Source organism: Magnolia sinica, chromosome 3 (genome assembly GCF_029962835.1).
Source record: "Magnolia sinica isolate HGM2019 chromosome 3, MsV1, whole genome shotgun sequence".
NCBI classification, from domain to species: Eukaryota; Viridiplantae; Streptophyta; class Magnoliopsida; order Magnoliales; family Magnoliaceae; genus Magnolia; species Magnolia sinica.
This window is the reverse complement of record NC_080575.1, coordinates 35,819,939-35,833,815: the sequence shown is the minus strand read 5'-3', so window position 1 is coordinate 35,833,815 and position 13,877 is coordinate 35,819,939. Positions and strand designations below refer to the sequence as shown.

Sequence of the window (13,877 nt, the reverse complement as noted above, 5' to 3'; positions counted from 1 at the left end):
TTTATTTATTGGTTTAGGTTAGGGATTTGAGATTAGGATTAGGTGTAGTTTTAGGTTTAGAGAATTGAGATTACATATAGGTTTTAGGTTTACGTATAGGTTTTGGGTTTTAGGTTAAGGTTGTAGGTTTAGGTTAAGGTTGAGGTTTATGTTATATGTTAAGGTTTTAGGTCATAGGTTTTGGTTTAGGTTAAGGTTATAGGTATAGGTTAAGGTTTAGGTTTAGGTTTAGGTTGAGGTTTAGGTTTAGGTTATAAGCTATAGGTTTAGGGAATTGAGAATAGGTTAAGGTTTAGGTTTAGGAAATCAGGTTTGGGTTCCGGATCGGGTTTAGGTTTGGTCTTTCAAGTTTAGGTTTAGAATTAGGTTAAAGAGTTGAGATTAGGATTTGATGTAGGTTTAGGTTTAGGGATTTAAGAATACATTTAGGTTTTAGGTTTAGGTTTAGGTTTTAAGTTTTAGGTAAATGTTATAGGTTTAGGTTGAGGTTTAGGTTTAGGTTTAGGTTTAGGTTATAGGTTAAGGTTTTGGGTCATAGGTTTTGGTTTAGGTTAAGGTTATAGTTATAAGTTAAGGTTTAGGTTTCAGTTTAGGTTAAAGTTTAGGTTTAGGTTATAAGCTATAGGTTTAGGGAATTGAGAATATGTTAAGGTTTAGGTTTAGGAAATGGGGGTCAGGTTCGAGATCGGGTTTAGGTTTGGGTTTTCAAGTTTAGGTTTATGTTTAGGTTAGAGAGTTGAGATTAGGATTAGATGTAGGTTTAGGTTTAGGGATTTGAGAATACATTTAGGTTTTAGGTTTAGGTTTAGGTTTTTGGTGTTGAGTTAAGGTTATAGGTTTAGGTTAAGGTTAATGTTTAGGTTAAGGTTGAGGTTTAGGTTATAGGTTAAGGTTTTAGGTCATCGGTTTTGGTTTAGGTTAAGGTTTAGGTTAAGGTTTAAGTTAAGGTTTAGTTTATAAGATATAGGTTTAGGGAATTGAGAATAGGTTTAGGTTTAGGTTTAGGAAATCGGGTTTGGGTTCGGGATCAGGTTTATGTTTGGGTTTTCAAGTTTAGGTATAGGTTTAGGTTAGGGAGTTGAGATTAGGATTAGCTGTAGGTTTTGGTTTAGGGATTTGAGAATACATTTAAGTTTTAGGTTTAGGTTTAAGTTTTGGGTTTTAGGTTAAGGTTAGAGGTTTAGGTTAAGGTTTAGGTTTAGGTTAAGGTTGAGGTTTAGGTTATAGGTTAAGTTTTGAGGTCATTGGTTTTGGTTTTGGTTATGGTTATTGGTTTAGGTTTAGGTTTAGGTTTAGGTTTAGGTTATAAGATATTGGTTTAGGGAATTGGGAATTGGTTAAAGTTGGGTTTAGGAAATCGGGTTTGGGTTTGGGATCGGGTTTATTTTTGGGTTTTCAAGTTTATGTGTAGGTTTAGGTTAGGGAGTTGAGATTAGGATTAGATGTAGGTTTAGGTTTAGGGATTTGAGAATACATTTAGGTTTTATGTTTAGGTTTTTGTTTTAGGTTTTAGGTTAAGGTTTAGGTTTAGGTAAAGGATGAGGTTTAGGTTATAGGTTAAGGTTTTAGGTCATAGGTTTTGGTTTAGGTTAAGGTTATATGTTTAGGTTTAGGTTTAGGTTAAGGTTTAGGTTTAGGTTTAGGTTATAAGATATCTGTTTAGGGAATTGAGAATAAGTTAAGGTTTAGGTTTAAGAAAATGGGTTCGGGTTCGGGATCAGGTTTATGTTTGGGTTTTCAAGTTTAGGTATAGGTTGTGGTTAGGGAGTTGAGCTTAGGATGAGGTGAAGGTTTACGTTTAGGGATTTGAGAATACATTTAGGTTTTAGGTGATATGTTAAGGTTATAGTTTTAGGTTAAGGTTAAGGTCGAGGTTTAGGTTTAGGTTTTGGTTAAGGTTGAGGTTTAGGTTATAGGTTAAGGTTTTAGGTCAAAGGTTTTGGTTTAAGTTAAGGTTTAGGTTAAGGTTTAGGTTTAGGTTATAAGCTATAGGTTTAGGGAATTGAGAATAGGTTAAGGTTTTGGTTTAGGAAATCGGGTTTGGGTTCGGGATCGGGTTTAGGTTTGGGTTTTCAAGTTTAGGTATAGGTTTAGGTTAGGGAGTTGAGATTAGGATTAGGTGTAGGTTTAGGTTTAAGGATTTGAGAATACATTTAGGTTTTAGGGTTAGGTTTGAGGTTATATGTAAGGTTATAGGTTTAGGTTAAGGTTAAGGTCGAGGTTTAGGTTTAGGTTTAGGTTAAGGTTGAGGTTTAGGTTATAGGTTAAGGTTTTAGGTCAAAGGTTTTGGTTTAGGTTAAGGTTTAGGTTTAGGTTAAGGTTTATGTTTAGGTTATAAGCTATAGGTTTAGGGAATTGAGAATTGGTTAAGGTTTAGCTTTAGGAAATCGGGTTCGGGTTCGGTATCTGGTTTATTTTTGGGTTTTTAAGTTTAGGTTTAGGTTTAGGTTATGGAGTTGAGATTCGAATTAGGTGTAGGTTTGGGTTTAGGGATTTGAGAATACATTTAGGTATTAGGTTTAGGTTTAGGTTTTAGGTTTTAGGTTAAGGTTAGAGGTTTAGGTTTAGGTTTAGGTTTAGGTTATAGGTCAAGGTTTTAGGTCATAGGTTTTGGTTTAGGTTAAGGTTATAGCTATAGGTTAAGGTTTATGTTTAGGTTTAGGTTAAGGCTTAGGCTTTGGTTATATGCTATAGGTTTAGGGAATTGAGAATAGGTTAAGGTTTAGGTTTAGGAAATCGGGTTCGGGTTTGGGATCGGGTTTAGGTTTGGGTTTTCAAGTTTAGGTTTAGGTTTAGGTTAGAGAGTTGAGATTAGGATTTGATGTAGGTTTAGGTTTAGGGATTTGAGAATACATTTATGTTTTAGGTTTAGGTTTAGGTTTTAAGCTTTAGGTAAAGGTTATAGTTTTAGGTTTAGGTTATAGGTTAAGGTTTTATGTCATAGGTTTTGGTTTAGGTTAAGGTTATACGTATAAGTTAAGGTTTAGGTTTAGGTTTAGGTTAAAGTTTTAGTTTAGGTTATAAGCTATAGGTTTAGGTAATTGAGAATAGGTTAAGGTTTAGATTTAGGAAATCGGGTTCGGGTTCGGGATCGGGTTTAGGTTTGTGTTTTCAAGTTTAGGTTTAGGTTTAGGTTAGAGAGTTGAGATTAGGATTGGATGTACGTTTAGGTTTAGGGATTTGAGAATACATTTAGGTTTTAAGTTTAGGTTTAGGTTTTAGGTTTTAGGTTAAGGTTATAGGTTTAGGTTAAGGTTTTGGTTTAGGTTAAGGTTGAAGTTTAGGTTATAGGTTAAGGTTTTAGGTCATAGGTTTTGGTTTAGGTTAAGTTTATAGGTTTAGGTTTAAGTTTAGGTTAAGGTTTAAGTTAAGGTTTAGGTTATAAGATATAGGTATAGGGAATTGAGAATAGGTTAAGGTTTAGGTTTAGGAAATCAGGTTCGGGTTCGGGATCGGGTTTATGTTTCAGTTTTCAAGTTTAGGTATAGTTTTAGGTTAGGGAGTTGAGATTAGGATTAGGTGTAGGTTTAGATTTAGGTATTTGAGAATACATTTAGGTTTTAGGTTTAGGTTTAGGTTTTAGGTTTTAGGTTAAGGTTATAGGTTTAGGTTAAGGTTTAGGTTTAGGTTAAGGTTGAGGTTTAGGTTATAGGTTAAGGTTTTAGGTCATAGGTTTTGGTTTAGGTTAAGGTTATTGGTTTAGGTTTAGGTTTAGGTTATGGCTTAGGTTTATGTTTAGGTTATAAGATATAGGTTTAGGGAATTGAGAATAGGTTAAGGTTTAGGTTTTGGAAATCGGGTTCGAGTTCGAGATCGGGTTTATGTTTGGGCTTTCAAGTTTAGGTATAGGTTTAGGTTAGAGAGTTGAGATTAGATGTAGGTTTAGGTTTAGGGATTTGAGAATACATTTAGGTTTTAGGTTTAGGTTTAGGTTTTAGGTTTTAAGTTAAGGTTTAGGTTTAGGTTAAGGTTGAGGTTTAGGTTATAGGTTAAGTTTTTAAGTCATAAGTTTTGGTTTAGGTTAAGGTTATAGGTTTAGGTTTAGGTTTAGGTTAAGGTTTAGGTTTAGGTTTAGGTTATAAGATATAGGTTTAGGGAATTGAGAATAGGTTAAGGTTTAGGTTTAGGAAATTGGGTTCGGGTTCGGGATCGGGTTTATGTTTGGGTTTTCAAGTTTAGGTATAGGTTTAGGTTAGGGAGTTGAGATTAGGATTAGGTGTAGGGATTTGAGAATACATTTAGGTTTTAGGTTTAGGTTTTAGATTATGTGTTAAGGTTATAGGTTTAGGTTAAGGTTACGGTCGAGGTTTAGGTTTAGGTTTAGGTTAAGGTTGAGGATTAGGTTATAGGTTGAGGTTTTAGGTCAAATATTTTGGTTTAGGTTAAGTTTTAGGTTTTGGTTTAGGTTTTGGTTAAGGTTTAGGTTTAGGTTATAAGCTATAGGTTTAGGGAATTGAGAATAGGTTAAGGTTTAAGTTTAAGAAATTGGTTCGGGTTCGGGATCGGGTTTATGTTTGGGTTTTCAAGTTTAGGTTTAGGTTTAAGTTAGGGAGTTGAGCTTAGGATTTGGTGTAGGTTTAGGTTTAGGGATTTGATAATACATTTAGGTTTTAGGTTTAGGTTTAGGTTTTAGGTTTTAGGTTAAGGTTATAGGTTTAGGTTTAGGTTTAGGTTTAGGTTATAGGTTAAGGTTTTAGGTCATAGGTTTTGGTTTAGGTTAAGGTTTTACGTATAGGTTAAGGTTTTGGTTTAGGTTTAGGTTAAGGTTTAGGTTTAGGTTATAAGCTATAGGTTTAGGGAATTGAGAATAGGTTAAGGTTTAGGTTTAGGAAATCGGGTTCGGGTTCGGGATCGGGTTTTGGTTTATGTTTTCATGTTTTGGTTTAGGTTAGAGTGTTGAGATTAGGATTTAATGTAGGTTTAGGATTAGGGATTTGAGAATACATTTAGGATTTAGGTTTTGGTTTAGGTTTTAGGTTTTAGGTTAAGGTTAGAGGTTTAGGTTAAGGTTTAGGTTTAGGTTTAGGTTAAGGTTGAGGTTTAGGTTATAGGTTAAGCTTTTAGGTCATAGGTTTTGGTTTAGGTTAAGGTTATAGGTATAGGTTTTGGTTAAGGTTAGAAGTTTAGGTTAAGGTTGTAAGTATATGTTTGGTTATAAGTATAGGTTTAGGTTATAGGTTACTGGTTAAGGTTTTAAGTTAAGGTTTAGGTTTTGGTTATAAGTATAGTTTTTGGGATTTAAGAATAGATTTAGGTTAAGGTTAGAAGTTTAGGTTTAGGTTATATGTATAGGTTTAGGGTATAGGTTAAGGTTAATGTTGTAGGTTATCTGTTTAGCTTATAAGTATAGGTTTAGCTTATATGTATATGTTTAGGTTAGGTTATAGGTTAAGGTTTAGGGAATTGAGTTTAGGTTATAGGTTCATGTTATTGGTTATAGGTTTAGGTTATAGGTTTTGGGATTTGAGAATAGGTTTAGGTTATAAGTATAGGTTTAGGTTTGGTTGTAGGTTAAAGTTTAGGGAATTGAGTTTAGGTTATAGGTTTAGGTTGTAGTTATAGGTTTTGAGATTTGAGAATAGGTATAGGTTATAGGATAAGGGTATGGTCCTTGCAAATACGGATATAAACACGGCCTGCTCCAATTGGCCAGGCCCTTCCAATGCTGTCCATAGGAAATGGACAGCTTCATCATGGTCATAACAGCGGTTCCCATCTTCCAGGGACCCCCACTCATCCGGATAGCTCCGACGCACATCCGTGTCTACTCCATTAATCGTGACCAAATACATAAACACGGCCTGTCCAAATGGTCAGGCCACTCCAATGCTATCCATAGGAAATGGACAACTTCATCATGGTCATAACAGCGGTTCCCACCTTCCAGGGACCCCCGCTCATCCGGATAGCTCCGACGCACATCCGGGTGTGCTCCATCAATTTCAAACAAATACAGATATAAACACGGCTTGTCTAAATGGCCAGGCCACTCCAATGCTGTCTATAGGAAATGGGTAGCTTCATCATGGTCATAACAGCGGTTCCCACCTTCCAGGGACCCCCGCTTAACATCCGAATAGCTCCGACACACATTTGGGTCTGTTCCATCAATTTTTACAAAATTATGCATGTCCTGCTCATGAGCATGCCTAATATTGCCAATAAATGAGATTCTACATAAATACCTTTTCATGATTCAAAGAAGAGAACTCGAGGGTTTTCCTTATCTTTCATTGTATGCTTCCAATATGCAAATGGGCCTTGAAACACATACAATGAATAACTGTAACCACAATGATAACTATTGTGAATGCACTACAATAAAAAAATTATTATTATAGATAACTGTAATACCCCTTGGATAACTCAATCCTCTATTAATGCAATTAGCATTTCTAAAGGAAATTTAAAAATAAATAAATAAAACTTAAATATGCCTTCTAAATTGTACTTACCAATAGTTGGAATTGTGGTAACAATCTCCCCCAGCTTGAGCTTGAGTATGTTTTCTATTACAATTAGTGAAAGCAATAGTTGACATGCCCCAACCCCACCTCAGAAATTCATGGATAATTCATGTGTTAACTATAGGCTTTTAAAAGATGAAGAAGAAGTCAATTATAGGCTTTTAAATAGTGATAACTAAGATTGAGAATAATACCTGCTGATTACGAAATTCTCACTAATCAACCAATCCTAACCATCCATTTGACGGTTAAAGTCAAATAGCGATTGGCTCAAATTCCAAAGTGCCAAATTGAAATACCAGTTGGGCCAGCAATTAGGATGGCCCGGATATGTGGTTACCTGTGTAACTTTATGCTCCGAACACAATTGGGCAAGCAATTGGACAGCCTGGATTGTCATATAACCTTGACATGTGTATGTTGGAAGAGTTACCACCATTTTCTTAAAATTGTAGTTAACTATCAAAGGAGTCATCATACAAGTCAGAGCTCACAAACATCTTGAAAATGGTAGTTTGTGAGTCATCTTCCTCAAATGTGGCACTCATGCATGGCTATTTATCATTTCAAAATTCACATTAATAAATCAAAGATAATCATCATTTGATTGATGGTTATCAAATGGATGGTTAACAGTGAATGGTTCAAATTCCAAGGCAAAATCAAATGACTAATTTCTTGTGGTTGGTGAAATTCTGTTTTATGCTCAAAGCACAATCGGTTAAGTTATTTGTATAATCAAGATTGTCATATAACTTTTCCATGTTCTGTTGGAAGAGTTGTTACCATTCTGAAATTGGCAGTTACTCCTCACGGGGCACACAAGTACAACTTTTTAGACCATTCAAATTGTAAGGCACATCTTGAAAGGTGCATGTTGGAAATCAAAATGATAAATCAATCCTAACTAACCAAATGGTGGTTATCTTAATGGATGGATAAAAATGATATAGTGAGTGCTTCAAATTGCAAGAGCAAAATTAGATGGTCACCATCATCTGCACGGTGCAGCCCATCCTATGCTCCTATCAGATATCCTGGACACATGCCATATTGGCACATATTTTGCTTGTAAAGTGCATGTGGGAGAGGATTTCTATGGGGGCCACTTTGCAAACCTTGAAAAATAGAAGGCAAAACAACAACTCTTTCAAATTGGACACTAAATAAACAAGCAGCATTATCTAAATCATGAAATGATATACTTCACATAAATAATATGAGAAATATCTGACAATGAGTATAAAATAAGAAGAAGAACTATATGAACCTCAATGATATGGCCCAAGGACAGGGCCTTAGGAACAATTGGTGATGTAAGAACTGTAAAGGGGACCACAAATAGCTAGGAAAAAGGTTATGATGATGATTACGATAGAAAGCTTGACTGTGTTAAATGGCAGTTTCTTTTGTCAGCAAGAAACAGTGCAGGTGGGCCCAACTTTCCATGACTCAGGCCATTTCATCTTGTGGAACATATTGTGAATGGGGTGTGCCCCAAAAAATCTCCCCAATTGGAAAAACTTTCCTATATGATCAGTGGAATTGTTTCCCCATTGAAAGTGAGCCATAGGTAAACTGTCTTTGCAGCCCATCAATGGGAAAAAAGTTTAGAATTACAAGGAAAAGGAGATTTTTGTACATTAGCTTGCATGATGGCAAACCAGATGAGTAATCTAAATTACAGAAAGGTGCACCTATATCGCTATTGTGCCAAACAATATGGTCACTTTGTTCAGTCAGCATCAGATAATACCTCACACAAATATTGTAAGTTATGAAAACATAAATTCAATGAGCTGAAAACCAATTCGATCTTTTCATTCATCTCTTCATACAACATATACAACTCAATATGCATTGTATATGTGTATAAATACCCAGCCAGACAAGATATGTGCATAAGCATACAAGATATGTCATACAGATGTACAAGATACACTAGTGGGACCCACTCTCTCTACATGAAATGATTGAGTGAACTCAATTCTAGAAATACTATAACATAATGCTCTATTGTATCTAGGATTTACCGCAAAAAAAAAAAAAAAATACACCTTCCAAACACAAGAATGAAGTGGAATAAAGATTCTCCACTTATGTCAACTGATTTAGCAGAAAACTAAAAATGTATCCAAAATGAAACATCAAGATAGCTCCAAAATGGCTAGAAAATGAAGAACTTCAAGTTTAAGCAGGCTCAAACAAAGAAAAACCTTGAATATATCTCAGAATTATTCCAAACAACAGTTTAGCTTCTTGGTGGTGATGCTCCAAATTCAAAATCAGCAGTGTGCTTATTTCATTACCACAATAATTTGTGAAAATGATTAGTATTTTCAGCAAAAACAATGACTAGATGTTTATTATCATTTATTCGTGGGCTCCATGTACCCCATTGGGCATGGATTTAAGTAGCATTTCAGAACGTGACTCGTCTGGGGACCAAAACCAGTATGACGTGCCCCTTCTTCATCATACCCATAGACATATGAATATGCAAATAAAAACTCTACAGAATTATATGATTTTCAGCTCGGTTCTTGAAAATTACCTACATGCACGCTCTCTTTTGCCTACTGCTATTCTGCTTTCTTAAAAATACTAGTTTCGCCTACTTTCTTAGAAATAAACTAGGAAAATGGACATAACCATAAAACCATACAGATTAACTTGAAAATAAATAATTTGGGTTTTTACTATCGTCATCCTAAGTATGCTCATCATTAATGAATAAATATTAGCAGAAAGAAATTGTATTAGACACATACCTGCAATTTTTTGTAGATATACCAAAACGGTAATAATAGAAGCAAGAACAGAATCTGCACATATCAATTAAATGTCTGAACAAAAAACTTTATCTAGGTAGTGTTAAGAAATATGATCATACAAAACTAAAATAGTCCAATCAGATATCTGGATTGATACAACAAAAAGCCTTCTAGTTTTACCTGTCCATATGACAAAACTATTGCAATGCCGATAAGAATAAAGAAATTTGCTAAGAGAATGTTGAGAATAAATGGGAGAGAATCATCAATAGTATACAGATCTGAAGATAACCTGTAAAATAAAGACTAATATATAAACAAATACACCATACAGGAGTTCCGATAAGCCCACGTGCACCTTTCCACATGCATCTCTATATGTGGACACGCATGACAACTTCACGATGTGGAAGTCCACGCCATGCATCAGGTGGATGTGTGTGTAGATGCACGCTAGATCCTTGATTCCCATCAGTAATTGACGGTGTAGGGAAGGATTCTAATGCATCAGTGGGGTCAAACGCGTCCGACGGAGATGACAATGAGGGTTTTGGACCACTCTGTAGACGGGACATACAAACGTGAGAGATTGCATGGATTTCAACATAGATTTCGGAGAATTGGGTTCTGAAACATACTTTAGAGACATTAGTTTCTTGATTTCCTTCTGTGATTGTTGAGATGAACGAAGTATCGATCGAATCGGCTTCGGATGCAGCTAAGAAAGTTGGATTTAGGGATTTTGCGATTATCTGCAAAAGGGAAAGGGAAATAAGAGAGAGAGAGAGGGACTAACCATTCTTCTTCTCCTTCTCCTTCTTCTCCTTCTTGTAGAGAAAGGGGGTTTTGAAAACCCTAGCGAGAGAGACAGAGAGGTTGGGAAACAGAGAGGGAAATGGGGTTGAGAGATAGAGAGAGAGGGTGAGGGAGCGCGAGAGATCGAGAGAGGGCTGAGTGCGAGAGAGAGAGAGAGAGAGGACGAGGGAGGGTGAGTCACGGGCGGGCAAGAGAGAGAGAGAGGGATTTGCTTTTGTGAAATAGGGTGCGTGGGAGAGGTGCGCGGGAGAGGTGTGCGGACGGGATTTTAGGGGTGATTTATTTTAGGACTTGTGGGGCCCACCGTTCTGTATGTTAATTATCCACTCCGTCCATTCATTTTAATGGCTCATTTTTAGGGTTTATCCAACAAATGAGTCAGATCTAAGATTTAGGTGGACCACACCACATATTAACGATATAAATTTATTTTTCATTCTTTCTCATGGTGTGGTCCACTTAGACTTTTGATCTTTCTAATTATTGGGCTCATGCACTGAAATAATATTTCAAAATTGATGGACCGTTTAGATAAAATAAATATATTGCAATGGACCCCATGGAGCCCCTTAAGCATCGTCAGTCTCTCATAAGGTCTTATAGGGAGGTATGTTTTAGCTACAGATAAAGTCTGTTTTAGCTACAGATTTAATATGTAGCTAATTAGCTACAGATTAAAGCCGTAGCCATAGACCTCTATAGTCCGTAGCTTTTGCTCATTTTTTTGGTAGTGAATCTTCTTATTCTTCAACTTGTTGTACGTCCAAGTGGGAAATCTCTCTTTATGCAAATGGACCATAATGTCGTCTCCCACCTCGAACACTTTTAGTCTCACAGACCCTAAGAAAATCTTTGCATCTTCATCGGCTCATCAGCTAGGATCAACGGAGCATACCTAGCCAACTCCGTAAATCTATTCTCATACTCTGCCACTGTCATCCCTCCCTGACGGAGGCGAAGGAACTCTCCCTCCTTCTCATGATGGTACGTGAGAGGGAAATACTTCCCGTGGAAGCGCGTCTCAAAGGCCTCCCACGTCCACACATAGCCGATAGCAATAGTTCACAGGACACTGTCCCACCACAAATTGGCCTCCTTCTAGAACATAAAGGTGACCAACTCTACCTACTCTGCTTTAGTGTAGTGCAGTGGCTTTAGCATCTTAGAGACGTGCTCAAGCCAATACTCAGCCTCCTCAGGTCTGTGAGTACCCAGGAAAGTAGGAGGCTGCAAGCGCTGGAATCGCTCAAATGTGCCGCTGGCACTCGCGTTCCCAGCAGGGTGCACAGGTGGTGCAGGTGGAGCCACACCCATACTTTAGGCAAAGACCCCTGCGATGGTAGCCAAAAACTACTGCTACTGCTGTTGCTACTGTATCTGCTGCTGTTACATCAACAACATCATCTGCTCCAGCCTATCAAAAGGTGGAGTGGACTGTGGTATGTGAGGCGTCGAGGTGGATGCATGATTCTGCTTAAGAACCGATGGTGCGACAGGTGTCGGCCCATTAATGGGGTCAGTGGCCAGCTAAGAATCAGGCATAGTGTCATGAGTCGGTCCCAAACTGGGGTCCGTCTGGTTATTGCTTAGGGAAGGTGCCCCGTCAATCGAATCGCCAAGTGTGAAACGTGCCATGCTCCTTGTGGCCTTAGGTGGCATTCCCTAAATACAACATAGGATGCAACCCATGAGATTTAACATATAACACTCAATTCTTCAAGCATTCTTCACAGTCCATAATGAAAGAAGTCACATGTATTTCATTTAACAAAATTTACCACAATACATGAGATACAGTTTTACATGAATCATGACAAGAAACGTATGTGAGCTATTCTAAGCAGGGTTCCATACACTAAAACTACAAACCAACCTACCACATTACTAAGCCTATCAAGGCTATACATAGAAACAAAAAAAATAAGCAACAAAACAAACTAAAAGATAACTACATGTATGTCTAGTCATCCGAATCAGGCGACGGTGGTGGCGCACCCTTGCCCTGCAGACAACACAAGATAGCCCTCAAGGTACGAGACACTTTGTTGAATTTTCTCTTTGCGAAGGCTTGATGCTCCTCAACCTTGGCTCGGGTTTGTTTGACCTCCTATCGCAGGTGGCCTGGCCCTCCTCGATCTGAGCTAAACGGGCTTCTAAAGCAGCCCGATCACCAGAGTGCTCCTCTGTAGCAGGATGAGAGCCCTCATCAATGTCCTGAGCCTCCTCTTCCTCTTCCTGCTCTCCTTCCTCCCTTATCTCATCTCCGCCTTCTTCATCACTCTCCTCTTCTTCGCTTTCCATCTCATCCTCACTCTCGTCGAGTCAGGTCTGACGCTGTCGTGGCCCAATCTCCATGTTATTGAGAGTGGTATCGTTGATGAAATAGATCAGCACAGGAAGTTTTGTGCCAAGTCTGTAGGCGAATTCATGTGCAAGCTTGTATATAAGTCAGCTGAAGGGGAGTGAAATAGACATCCTAGAAGAGCTCACAGTTTGCACTATCTGTAGCAGTACATACGTAGGCACGCACAGCTTCTCTCTCTCTGTCCAGCTCGATATAGAAAGTCTACCATCAGGCTCGTGCACTCGCTGCGATTGCTCCACCTGGGGTACACATTGTGTGTAAAGATGTGGTGGAGCAGTCAAAATTCGTCGGTCATATTGGATGCCAGGAGGCTATTGTTTGGATTCCAGTAGGCCAATTGGCCATAAAGGAATCGCGTGTGGTGATCCCTTTCACGTGCACTCCTAAGACTCTTCTCATTAGCATGGACTTTGCTAAGCGGCATCCCCATGAGTCGGGCTATTAAGCCAACATCAACTGTGGCTTCCTGCCTTCCCAAGGGAATTTTGAATTGCAAAGGCTCCAGTGTTGGCTCTCGAATATGGGCAAAGAAGGCTCGGACAGTGCCCACATTCGCATGAGACTTGCCTTCAAATACGGGACCCCACCCGGCATCCACCAGGCGGTCCATCACCAAATATTCCCTAAAGAGTTTCTCATCCACGTGTGATTCAAAAAGGACCCTACGGCCCTCAAATCTCCCATGGGATAGATCCGCCATTAGAGCTCTCTCGAGGAGAGCCTGGGGATCGAGGTCCCGCTTTGTCCTTATCTCACGATCGATGCTTGTACCTGCGGCGGTGCCTTTCGGCCTCCTAGAACGAGTAGGGCGGCTAGGCCCAGCTTCATCTATGGAAGCTCTCTTCTTCTCCATGAGAGAAAGAAGCGTGGCGATGGAGAAAATAGCCGTTATAAGCTCGAAAAGAGCCTTGGGAGCCAAATAAACTTAGAAGGAAGGTGGATTGGGATATTTTTTTGAATATGAGACATAAAGCTATGGAATTTAAGCTCAAATGTGTAGGGACAAGAGAAAATGGGAGTAGTAGGAGATATGATTTGGAGGAGGATGATGGAAAAGAAGTATGTGGTGAAGGAAGTGAAGAAAATTGAAGAATGGAAGGGGATTTGAGAGGAAACTGTGAGGTTTTAAGGGATTTCGAGAGCTTGGAACATGGTGTGGGAAAGAAATGAAGCAAATAGGATGAAATAAAGGGGTCCCATGTGATTTTGTGGGCCCCACAACCTTACATAAGTGTCGGCCGGACAGGCCCGGACAATCCCTGCGGCGAGGCGTCGCCGATCCGGCGATGCCATCACCAGTCCCTGGACCTTCAAGTGAGGGCTCACCCCATGGGCGATGGTATCCCCCCGGAGTGCTGGAAATGTGCGGGGTCCACTTCGCCCCCCCCCCCCCGATTTGCACTATGTGGTCCCCCGACTCCGTTTGAGTCATTTTAGGTCCTGATTCGCGTATAT

At 38.7% G+C, this 13,877-nt stretch overlaps 1 long non-coding RNA gene across 2 annotated transcripts; it reads right to left on the bottom strand.

The window, feature by feature from the left end:
* Positions 1 to 6,990: 6,990 nt before the first annotated feature.
* Positions 6,991 to 10,051, bottom strand: LOC131239813 (uncharacterized). Of its 2 annotated transcripts, XR_009168397.1 has the most exons (4): positions 9,880 to 10,051; positions 9,600 to 9,801; positions 9,239 to 9,292; positions 6,991 to 7,585 (listed from the first exon to the last, which is right to left on the bottom strand). It is a non-coding gene; the product is annotated as an uncharacterized LOC131239813 (long non-coding RNA). The 2 variants fall into 2 exon arrangements; XR_009168396.1 differs by having other exon boundaries at positions 6,991 to 9,292.
* Between the last annotated feature and the right edge of the window lie 3,826 nt (positions 10,052 to 13,877).